Source organism: Gorilla gorilla, chromosome 15, assembly GCF_029281585.2.
Source record: "Gorilla gorilla gorilla isolate KB3781 chromosome 15, NHGRI_mGorGor1-v2.1_pri, whole genome shotgun sequence".
NCBI classification, from domain to species: Eukaryota; Metazoa; Chordata; class Mammalia; order Primates; family Hominidae; genus Gorilla; species Gorilla gorilla.
In genome coordinates this window covers 24552256-24564162 of record NC_073239.2, presented here as the reverse complement: position 1 = coordinate 24564162, position 11907 = coordinate 24552256, and the positions used below count along the sequence as shown (strand labels likewise).

The 11907-nt window shown below is 41.6% G+C and overlaps 1 protein-coding gene across 5 annotated transcripts in view; it reads left to right on the top strand.

Moving 5' to 3' along the window:
* The first annotated feature begins 723 nt into the window (after window positions 1–723).
* Window positions 724–11907, top strand: part of ARHGAP5 (Rho GTPase activating protein 5) — an 84635-nt gene continuing 73451 nt past the window's right edge. For 2 of the 5 annotated variants that reach the window (XM_055361323.2, XM_031001766.3), the window contains exon 1: window positions 3753–3877. The gene's annotated coding sequence lies outside the window, so the exon portion shown is untranslated. Of the gene's footprint in view, window positions 3049–3288; window positions 3490–3752; window positions 3878–4114; window positions 4256–11907 lie in introns of those variants that run through there. The other 3 variants (XM_031001768.3, XM_031001764.3, XM_031001767.3) reach the window with 2 other exon arrangements.

Here is an 11907-nt window from a genome sequence, read left to right as displayed (position 1 = left end):
GAAGGTCAATGCACTACTTTCCTCCTGTTCCAGTCCCATGCTCACAATTACCTTAACTCTTGTCAAAATATTTTCTACAGTAACAGCCAAGACATAATTAGCACCTTTTCTTCATGTTGAAAATATCATTGGTACCCATAAAACAAATTTGGGGAAAGCCCTTAAGCACCTTAATGCCGCAAATGGCTACTGTGGATTGATACACCATTATTTGCCTAGCTGAAGGATTAACATCCCATCTTATCCTGCCTTCTTCCTCCCCTCAAGTAGGCCTAATTGTATGAGATAGAGAGAAAAAGAGAAGTCTAGGCAGGAGATGGGGATAAGGTAAAAAGCGGAAATACAGTTGGAAATTAAGCAAATATCTTACAAGTGTTTTGGCTATTTAGCTATTTACATCATTATTCTCCATCCTCTTTGTGTATTTTGTCTGTAATCAAGGTGATATTCTGACATAGGTTGTTCTCCAAAAGCCTGTCTTGTATCAGACAGGCTAAAGTATTGGTCAATTCTGTCATGAGTGGTAAGGCCCTTTATTTGGCTTTTCATATGTTCTTGATTGAGACTACAGAAGCCAAAGTTGTTATGATCAAAGATTTCCAGCAGGGGGTGTAGCTGCCTCTATAGGGTAAGTTCTTTTGAAGCCACAACATATGAAACATTTGAATATTGCAGTATTACCACTAATGGTAGAAGCTGGAATTATGATAACTTTTTTTATGACTGTCATGTCTTTTGATCTCAAAAAGACCATGCATATTAATACTTTATTAGGATGTGATGAAGAACTAGAGATTTATGAAGAAAATTTAAATTAAAAACCGAAAATGCCTGACAAATCTTATTCTAATTTTTTCAAAGTAAACGAGGAACAAAGAGTCCAGTTATTTTAATTATCCAGTACAGCAGAAGAGAGGCTTAACTTTTTTATTCTAGATAAGAAGAGTAGTTGATTTGAGAGGGCTTGTTAATATTTATTCCATTTCCATTTCTGTCCCATCTTTGTGCGCGCGCATGTGTGTGTGTGTGTAAATAAGTTACCTATTTTCTTAAAAATTATCCTTTTGAGTAGGGAGGGTGGGTGTTTTAAAGCTTTTTCTCTGAAGTCTTGGCTCCTGATCAATTTTTAAAGATGCCATCTTACATATTTTTCCTCCTGCTCTTTGATGCCTTTTATTTATGGATATATAGGCATTATTAGCCACAGAATTGTGGCCCCCATTTCAGATTTTTATTGATACAGAAAACTCTATTTTTTGAGAAGAGCAAATTACATACAATAACTTATTTGTACTGGTAAACACCTTTAGACTATTAGTATTAATAAGAAACGAAGTCCTAAATTTCCAGGCTCCCTAAATCAAGATAAAGAACTAAAAATAATGTCGACTATGAAAATCATTGTTTGGAAATCGTGATCTTTTTTTTTTTTAACGTCTTCTGGTGTCTTCATTATAAGAAAATAAACGAGATTTCAAGTCTTCCCTGCCTCATTATCATGTCCTATAACTGAACATTACACCTTTTTAACGTTTTCTTTAGAAGCCCTGATTTATTTGGCTTTGGTTTATGTTGATACATGTCCATGATTATTAAAATTTCTGATTATTTAGGACATAATTTTTAAGGTATCTTTAGGGTGTACACTCTATAGTACTTAACATCTTATTCAGGTTATGACTTTGAACTGCATCATTATAACACTAAAAGCAACCTTAGCTAACTTCAGTACCTTACGTAACATAAGAAATAAAGAATAACTTGAACTTAAAATACTTTTTATATGTTTACTTCAGGTATTCTGAAGGGCTTTCAGTACAAAGGTAAAAACATGCGTTGGAATGCATTAACATTCCAACTTACATAAGTGGTGTAGATACCTATGGCATTAGTACCACATTTTGATGGTTGGACCACCCACCAAATTCCCTTCTCTCCTTTTTTACTTCTTTTTCTTTCTGTTTGCTTTCATTGCAAGTTTCCCTCCGCATCCTTCTTTCCCACCTACAATTTGTAACTGAAAGAAAGAAGTAGCTACAGACCTTACCTAACCTACTCTTAACCTACTTGGTAGGTAGGATTCAGATGCAAGGGAGTGGCTCGAATAAAGCATTTTAGTTATGCCTTTTAGAAATTAGGGAGCAAGAGATATATATAAAAATTAGAACTGTCTCTTCTACCTTTATTAAGTCTACCTTTGAGAAATATGAAGAAGGGCAGGAAGACGGAAAAACGAACAGAACTTCTGCTGGAATATTGTGACAGATTTACTGACAAATATTTTCTAACAGATTTTTACCAACAGGCAGTTTTTGTTTTCTTTACTGACAGACCGTAAATGTACTTCTGGTTGGCAGCAGCTGCATCATTATAACACAAAAGCAACCTTGGCTAACTTCAGTACCTTATGTAACATAAGAAATAAAGAATAACTTGAATTTAAAATACTTTTTATATGTTTACTAACATTAAACTATTTTCAATGCAGGAAATAAATATTTCCCCAAAGAGGAATCCCCCCTCAATTACTTTCTTTCAGACTTAACAAATTGGAGTAGATGTGGTTTTGCTCATTCTTTTATCTGCTGGCAACTATTTTAAGTCTCCTGTGCAAGGCAGATTCCGATGACCTCGGGAAAGTCACAGGACCCCAGTTTCTTCAATGGTAAAAGCAAAGGCAGTGGTTTCTACCGTCCTTTCTCACTGCACCATTCAGCGTCAGTGCCCTCATGAGAAACACACCCAAAGCCCAGTGTGCTCTACCCCAAAACTTGTGAAATTTCTAGAGCCTCAAAAAAGTGAATATGTTTAAGGCAGTACAATAAAAGCCAGGTGGACGACAGTTCCTAAAGTTAGGCTGGTAGTGGCGTGAACAGGGGTCTTTTGGGCCACCCTGAGACCCGCCCCACGGGGCTTCTCGATCCACGTCTTGGCTTCTCGCTCCACTTTCACAGAACGTACTGAATCAGGGGCCTGCATCCCCGTGCCGTGCCGAGCCGACGGAGAAATGGACTCCTCTTCTCGCTCCTGTGGAGTTTCGTCTTCTGGGTGAGTGTGGCACCGGGTCCTGGGCGGGTGATGTCTGTAGTTGGCGAGCGATCCTCAGCCAGAAAACTGGCTGCGCACACAGGCGCAGACACGCGAACATGTTCCTGCGAACGAGCTTGGGCGCATGTTTTCCTCCCTTGCTTGCTTTAATGCTCAGAGACCATAAGGGGATTTATCGAGAAGCATTCGGTGCCCATGCCCGGTTTGGAACCGCGAGCACAATATCTGGTTCCTTTGCAGTACGGTGGTTTGGTCTTGAGTTACGACCAGAAACCGGAACAGAAGGAAAGGGAGAAAGCAGGGGAGGTTCGGGGACGACGGCGCTCCGGGCAGCAAGGCAGCAGCTTCCAAAGCGTGGAGGATGGGACTGAGGAGGAGCAGAATACGGAGAAAGAGAGAAGCTGAGGAAAAATACTCACGCCAATGGGTAAAAGGGAAAAGGTGAGAAGGAATGGAGTAGGGGAGGGAACCAATGGTGGGAGAGGCGGAGGAAGAAGGGGGAGGGGTAGAAGCCAATGGGGGAGTGGAGGGGAGGGAGAAGCAGAGGGGAGGAGGGAGCGGGGACACGAGCGAGGACGCGGCCCCGCGCGCTCGTCCCCCTCCCTCCGACTGGATCGCTCGCGCCTTCCCAGGCTCCCGGGAGACGAGGGCAGGGGCGGGGCCGTGCCGGGCGCGCGGCGCGGGAGGCGTCGCGAGGTGAGGGGGCGGGGGCGGGGGATTGTGGGGAGGGCAGCGCGGGTGCGCGCGCGCGCGCGCGTCCCGTCCAGGCTGCGCCGCCGCTCCGCCCCCGGTCGGGTGTGTGGCTGCGCGCGCCGGGAGAGATGCTGAGGTAAAGTTCGGGAGAGAGGGAGAGAAATCCGTCAGCGCGAGGGAGCCCGAGTGGCCGCCATTACTGAGCCCGGCGCGGCGGCGGGCGCTGGGGAAGGGGGGAGGGACGGGCCGCCGCTGGTGGCGGGGAGGGAGGGAGGGTGGGTGAGCTGGCTGCGGGAGCCGTGGGGCTCAGGGTTTCGGGGCGTGTGTGTCGGGGAGGGCGGGGGGAGGTGGCTGAAGGGACGCGCCGCTCGGTGAGCGCGCCGAGGAAGAGAGGCGAGCAGAGAGTGGAGGAGGAGGCGGCGGCGGCGGGAGCGGTCCCCAGGAATGTCGCTGCCGCCGCCACCGCCGGGGCCGCTGCCGTTGAGGAGGAGACGGAGGAGACCGACGTTGTTAGGTAGGACCTTGCGGCCCCCGCTCCTCCAAGCCTGCCTGCCCCCTCCCGGACGGGGACCCTCCTGCGGCTAGCTGCCCCGCTCGGTCGCCGCTGCCGGTTGTAACCAGTTGAAGGGGCTGGGGCCGCGCGGCCGCCGAGGGGAGCCTGGCGCTGCGCTCGGTTTTCGCAGGCCGGGCGGGCAGCAGCTGCAGCGTTAGGGATACGTTCGGCGTGAAGGGCAGAGAGGCCGGGGGAGGGGGTGCTTTCTCCACAGGTGACGGGGCCAGGGTCGGCGGAGGCCTGGTGCTGGCCGGGGATCGCCGGCCCCGCCAGGCGTCCGCTCTCGCCCGCCGCCTCACTTGCTCGAGTCTCGGGTGGTCCGTCGAGAGGGGAGGTGGCGGTGTCCGTTGGCCGGGTTGCTGCTGTTAACGAGTTCCACCTGGAAAGGGTACACGGGGCGGGTGCAGACTCGCGGAAACACAGTCTCGGTTTCAAACTTAAACGCCTTGTAGGGGGATCGGCCCTTTCACTTTCCCTCATCTCCTCGACTCCTCCCTGGGTTCTCTTCACCAATTTTCCATCTGCTTTGAAGCTTGGAGTAAGATATGAGAAGTTGCACTGCGCATCCAGAGCCCAGAGTCCTATGGGCTGACTGCGACTGGGTTGAGGCTTTGATACTGAGTTTTCGCTAGAATAACCTCCAGATTCTTCCTCTGTTTCCACTAAAGAAAAGTATCGGGGTGGGGGTGGGGAGCCGCGCGGGAGCGCGCGCGCACTTATCCACACAGAAATACTCACTCCCTCTCACCCTCCCTCTTCAGCGTTATTAGAAATGCAAGAGAGCTGGAGGCTCGGGGTGTAGCTGAGGTTGAAAGGTGCACGGAAGTAAGGGCAAACTGTTGTTAGGACGTTTAGTAAAATCCCGAAAAAGTTGTAGGGGAGACGCTTATACTTCTACCATGTGATAGAAATTCGGATTTGGCCATCGCTTAATAAATGGGAATTCAAATATTTTGAGATAGAGCAAGATAGGCATATAGATGGGTTTGTGCTCACGTTTTAAGTTTAAATTCTCATCGATCATTTACTTTTTCCTTTGTGATAGGTAAGAAACTGAATTTTTTTTTAAATGTTCAGGTGTAAAACAGCAAAATGCTTCGCTGTATTTACTAGTACTTGCTTATGTTGCTTTCTACAGGTGGGGGCGGGGGGCGAGTTTGTCAATTCCACTTAAATCCAGAACCAGTATTCAGTTAGAATGTTAGGTGGTGTTTATCCGCATGAAGGATCTCGTTCACTTCATGGGAGCTTGCTCTACATTTCCACTTAAAATGGTTCTCCTAACAAAAATTTCATCTAGATGCAGCGATTAGACATTTGGAATAATGTTTGGTTTAAAAATACGTTAATGAAACCTTTTGCTGTGAATTCTAGTTTATTTGTACTGTAATACGATAAAACGGTATTCTTATTCAGTGTTTGTAGATAAGTATACTAACCATCTAGGTAACCTAGATAGTTTCTTGAGTAAGTTTTTGCTTTCATTTTAAATTCCTTTCTCATTTTTTGCTTTCATCTATCCTTTGTATACTAATTGACCTCCATTACCTTTATCTATAGTACAAAGAGCGGTAAGTATGTGTCACCAAAAACTTGCAGACACTGGAGCAATTTATGACTAAACGCACTGGAGTGAAAGGCTGCGCATACCTATGCTTGTAATTTTCAAGAAATAGCACTATTGATCTAATTGACTTAAAGCAGAATCAGACGGTACAGATGATTAAATAACTATTGATTTGGTTGTCTTGTGTAGGCTGTGTTTTTAAACCCAGATCAACATGTCTTATTTTGCCATTCTTTGTACATTAATTATTAAGAGTACTGGGGAGTGAGGTGGGTTACACTTTGATGTAAGAATTGCGGCAGAATTCTGTTATCTTTATGAGTTTTGTAGTGTCCCTCCCCATTTAAACGACCTTAGCAATTTTTAAAATGTGTTGCAAAATTATTGCCTTAATTCTGTCACAAGATACTTATCCTAAATGTTTTGAAAACCGTCTCCCCTTCTTATTTGTGTTTGAAAAGCATATTAGCACAGTCATTTTTTTGGAGAGTTATTTTGACCTTGAAAGTTAAGATTATTTAAGGAATGAATATTGTATTTGCATTCCTTTTTTGGATTTGAAGTAGCGATAATAAGTTTTCTAACTCACTTTTTTAATTGAAGAAAAAGTTAGGTCTCATAAAGACTTTACTAAACTTTTCCAACATTGGCAGGATGTAAGATGAGTGTTGGCCTTTAGTGGTCACTTCTTAAATATGAAATGGCATAATAGAGATTTTCTTGGTAGCTACAGAATAAGTTTTGTCACAACTGTAGTTTCCATAGATATTATTTTAAGAACTATTTATTTGGGTTGTATGGTCCACAGTTTTTTCTTTGCATACCAAGAAGGTGTGTAGTAATATAATTGGCTGAAGAAGCATTGTACAGTGTTGTTTTAGTGATGTCTATGTTCCTAAAAGATACTTGTATTATATATTTAAAGTACACCAAGGGAATTTAATTTCTAAAAGAACTGTGAAGAAACATCAGTAGATTCATCATTCAGTAATTTGAGTAATCAGGCTCTTGTTTTAAGTGCAGGCTTTTGTCGATTAGGAAAAACCATATTAGAAATTAAGAAAAACGCTTCAATGCTAAGAATTTTAAGTATGAACTTTAATTGGTTTTCAAACTCTGTTCCTTGGATTCCTGTGGGTTTTTTTCCTAGATGCCTTGAGACTTCCTATGACAACCCACCCTCCCAAACCAGGACAGCTTCTATTTTCATGTATTAAATGTATTGTATTTAAATATAAGAATATTTAACTTAATTAAATATAAGACAAATATTTATTATTTAAATATAAGAAAAATAACTAATGGGTTAATACCTGGGTAACAACAAACCCCCTTGACATGACTTTACCTTTAAAACAAACCTGCACATCTACTCCTGAACTTAAAAGTTAAAAAAAAAATTCCCCTTAAAAAAAAAAACTGATCTGCATTAATTTTTTTTAAGTCTCTGATTCGTTATTCATTAGTTCAGATTACTTTTATTTAGCACTTACTATGTGCCTAGCCCTGGAAATACCAAGATAAATTAGATATAGGTATAATAGCTCAAGCTGTATAAAGGAGTAAATAGTTAAAAGTATTAAGAGGTGCAGGAAAGAGAATGCCTGTTTTCCTCAGAACCTCTGGGAATCATTCATAGAAGAAGAAACATTTTGAGTTTTAATTGCAAGCAGGAGTTTAGATGTAAGAGAGACCAAAAAGGATAATCTCCCCCCCCCCCCGCCCCCCCCACTGTGTTTTGGAAGCTGTCTACAGTACTTTAGATTTGCAGGGAAATGAAACAGATTGTTGATGTTTGGTCATATCTGTGTTTTACTTCATAGAATTATTACTTGGGAAAAAGAGCATAACCTTGTAATTTTGTGGTTAAAATGACTAGTATGTTACTTGCTTAGAGTCTCAAGCTTTTCATCATGAAGAGTTAATGGTAAAAATGGATATTCATTTTTCTAGTGTTAGATTAGATTTAGCCTATTTTATTATCCCTGACCAATATTTTATTGAGCAGCTAGGCACTGAGTGATACAAAAAGTATAAAATATTGCCCCCTTAAAAGATCTTTTAACTTCTGTGGAGAGACAGCAAGCATGACACTTTAAGAATTTGAGGTATATTTAGGGAAGTACATACTGATTTAAAAGTTAGTAGAAAGGAATTTAGCTAAAGGAAGTGTTACTTGGATTACATACTGATTTAAAAGTTAGTAGAAAGTTATTTAGCTAAAGGAAGTATTACTTGGAAGTAGCATACAATTGGGATAATGAAGGGGGAAAAAGACATTTAGGGAAGTTAATGACAGTGTGGACTGAAAGCACAGGTAAGTAGAGGACAGATTAGCAGATGGGAAGAAAATATAAAAATGTGTAGTCCCAGCTACTTGGGAGGCTGAGGCAGGAGAATGGCATGAACCCAGGAGGCGGAGCTTGCAGTGAGCCGAGATTGCGCCACTGCACTCCAGCCTGGGCGACAGAGCGAGACTCCTTCTCAAAAAAAAAAAAAAAAAGATGTAAGAGCATCAGTTTTGTACCTTATGAGCCAGAGTGAAAGATTTGGAGAAGGTATTAATGCAAGAGTGATAGAAGGGGTGATGTAGAAATAAACACGTAACGTTGGCATAACTATTTGTCTAGTTACTGTATTTGGCTTGTCAAACAGCCTTGGAAAAACTCTCACCTTGACTTCTGATATGGCATAATTTGTTCATTTTCTTTCTGTTGATCATGTTCTTTTACTGATTCAAAATTGTTTCTTTTTATACTTAGCTTTTCAGAGCCAAGGTGTAATATCTGTTTTAGATAACTAGTAAAAAATTAACATTACTATAATCTAGAGCAGCAATCCTTTTTGGTACCAGGGACTGGTTTTGTGGAAGACAGTTTTTTCACGGAACTGGGCATGGTTTTGGGATGAAACTGTTCCCCCTCAGATCATCAGGCATTAATTAGTTAGATTCACAAAGGGAGCAAGCAACCTACAGTTCTTGCTCCTCTGAGAATCTATTGCTGCTGTGGAGGCGGAGCTCAGGTGGTAATGCCCGCTTTCCAGGCCACCCCTCACCTCCTGCTGTGCAGCCCAGTTCCTAATAAGCCACAGATGGTTACCAGACCGGGGTTGGGGACCCCTGATCTAGAGAATTTAAGATCTAGATTTCTACTCTTCTGTATTAACCAAGTATCTAATTCTTCATGTTTTCTTTAGAAAATAAGAGTATTACACCAAATGGTCTCATAGGTAATTTTCTGAAGTTTATGATGCTGAAATTTATGTTAATAATCCTGAACTTGCCTTGTTTCATTACCGAAGTTTCATTTGTCTTTGGAAATAACACCTGAAAGTGAAATGAACCACCATCTATTGCTGAAACTGATTAGTTTTTCATTAAGAAACACTGGCTTAATGTGTTGCCTTGTATTTCCCATGTCTAGTAGCCAGTTACCAAGCTCTCTTTGTCTTGCATTGCTCTTTTATTGATTAATTAATTAATTTTTTTTGAGATGGGGTCTTGCTCTGTCACCCAGGCTGGAGTGCAGTGGCGCTCAGCTCACTGCAGTCCGCCTCCTGGGTTCAAGCTATTCTCCTGCCTCGTCCTCCTGAGTAGCTGGGATTACAGGCACACGCCATCACGCCTGGCTAATTTTTGTATTTTTAGTAGAGATGGGGTTTCACCATGTTGGTCGGGCTAGTCTCGACCTCCTGACCTCAAGTGATCTGCTGGCCTCGGCCTCCCAAAGTGTTGAGATTACAGGCATGAGCCACCGCGCCTGGCTGGATTGCTCTTTTAAATTCTATGATAGTTCACGTGCATTTAGCCTGTAGTGTTTGTCTATCTCTTGGGCTCTGTGCCCAATCTTGTATTCCTCCTCTAGACTAATCTGTAGTGGCTTCTCTGTTGCTTATGACAAAGTCTAACTCTTGTTTTCTCTTGAGACCTAGGGTCATAACTTATATGTTCAAAACAGTATTTCTTTCCAACATGGGTACTGTGCTCAGTCATTCTACCCTAATTGTACACCTGGAGAGACGACTTTACAATCCAAATCTCGTCTATTTTTTAAGGTTCACTCAAATCCTTCCTCTTGATTGAAACCATTCATCTGTTTCAGGGGTCTGCAAACTATGGCCTCTGGGCCAAATCTTGCCTACTCTCTATTTTTGTAAAATGGCTTTCTACATTTTGAAATGGTTGGGGGGCAAATTAAAAGAATATTTTGTGATATGTGAAAATTATATGAAATTCAAATTTTCCTAAAGTTTACTGTAACATAACCATGATCATTCATTTAAGTACAGTCTATGACTGCTTTTGCAGTATGACAGCAGAGTTGAGTAGTGTGACAGACACTGTGCAGCATGCAAAGCCTAAAATATTTACTGCCTGGCCCTTTACAGAAAAAGTTTTCCAAACCCTGAGTTATTTCAACTTGCACTTTCATTTCTTTGAATTCCTGTTGCATTTATTAGTACCATGGTATAGCACATTGCCTTTATCTCCTCGGCTATGGTACTGTTTATTATTATGCTTTTTAATGTAGTGTGGAAAGTGCTTTTCAGTCTTTTTTTTCCTTAATCCATACTTCCTTTAAAGCTTACACCTCTTGTTGATATTCTTATTCAATCAGGTGCTCTCATTTTCAAAATTGTTAAGCCTTATCTAAAGTTGTTTGTATGATGAAAATGACGGTTCCTCTACTATATGGCATTGTAATATTGCATATCAAATTATGCCCTTGTCCCCACTTCTTGGTTCTCCAAGGTGGAGAGAAAAGGACTCAGACACTGGAAGGGAGGTGAACTACCAAGCCATAGTTACTGGCTTGGTAGACTTTCCTATATGTACCTTTATACATTCAAAATCTCTGACAAAGTTAAACTGATAGTAGCTAAGCACAGTAAATAAATACTTAACAGTTGTTTACCTAGGTTGATGAACATGGGATGACCTTTGATCCTTCTGTTTCCCATACAGAAATGAAAGAATTTAGAATGACTTGCACACCAAGGCCTCAGGGAAATAACATGTTATCAGAGTAGGGTGTACATTAAATAATAGGGTGGAAGTTAATGTGTTTGGGAATAGTTTTGGTCATTGGTTTTTCACATATTTTCAGCAGTGAAGTTTTTTTCAAACAAATTGAAATATCAGAAGATAAAAATGGTTAAAAGCAGAATTACCTTTGCTGCGTGGGTTGGTGGAGCTCCCAGAGTACTGCCTACTTGGACCCTCCTTGAAGTACTACACACCTTTAGACTTACTGTTTATATACCCCTATTGTGTGTTAATGATCACATTATAGTCCTGGGGAAAAAAACTGGACTTTTTATGTTAGTATATTTTGCTGTACTAGATGTAATGAGCCCAAAGCAGTACATAATTTTTGTTAATCGTGTTTACAAGTGTGACTTCAGGATTACCCAGTGGTTTGGAAGCTGATTATTCTTAGTCTGGAGATTGAGTCATTTATTCATCAAATATTTACTGAGCCCTCACTGTGTGTCAGGCACTGTTGCTGGAGATATGATTCCAAAACAAAATCCCAATGCTTCTAGGTTATTTAGTCACCACGTAAATTGTTCAAATTTTTAATAGGTTGGTTCTCTCTTCATTTGCCTCATTATATTCTTGTTTCAAGACTAATTCATAGGAATAATGACTTTTTAGGGCTCATTTCAGCATACAAATTGTTTGCTTTCTGGTATAAACTGTGGTTCAAAGATGAAGTATTATTTCGAGTCCAGGACTTTGAGACCACAACATAGTGAGACTCTCTACAAAAAAATTTAAAAATTACCTATGTGTGGTGGTGCACATCTGTAGTCTCAGCTGCTTAGAAGGCTGAGGAAGGAGGATCATTTGAGCCCAGGCGTTTGAGGCTGCAGTAAGCTATGATCCTGCCACCGTACTCTAGAATGGGTGACAGTGACACCCTATTTAAAAAAAAAGAGAGAGAGATGATGGGATATGAGTTACTCTCCTACAGGTATTACATTGTTGAATTACTTAGCTATTTTATGTGTGTTAGAATGACTTTTTGATTTCTTCTCACTT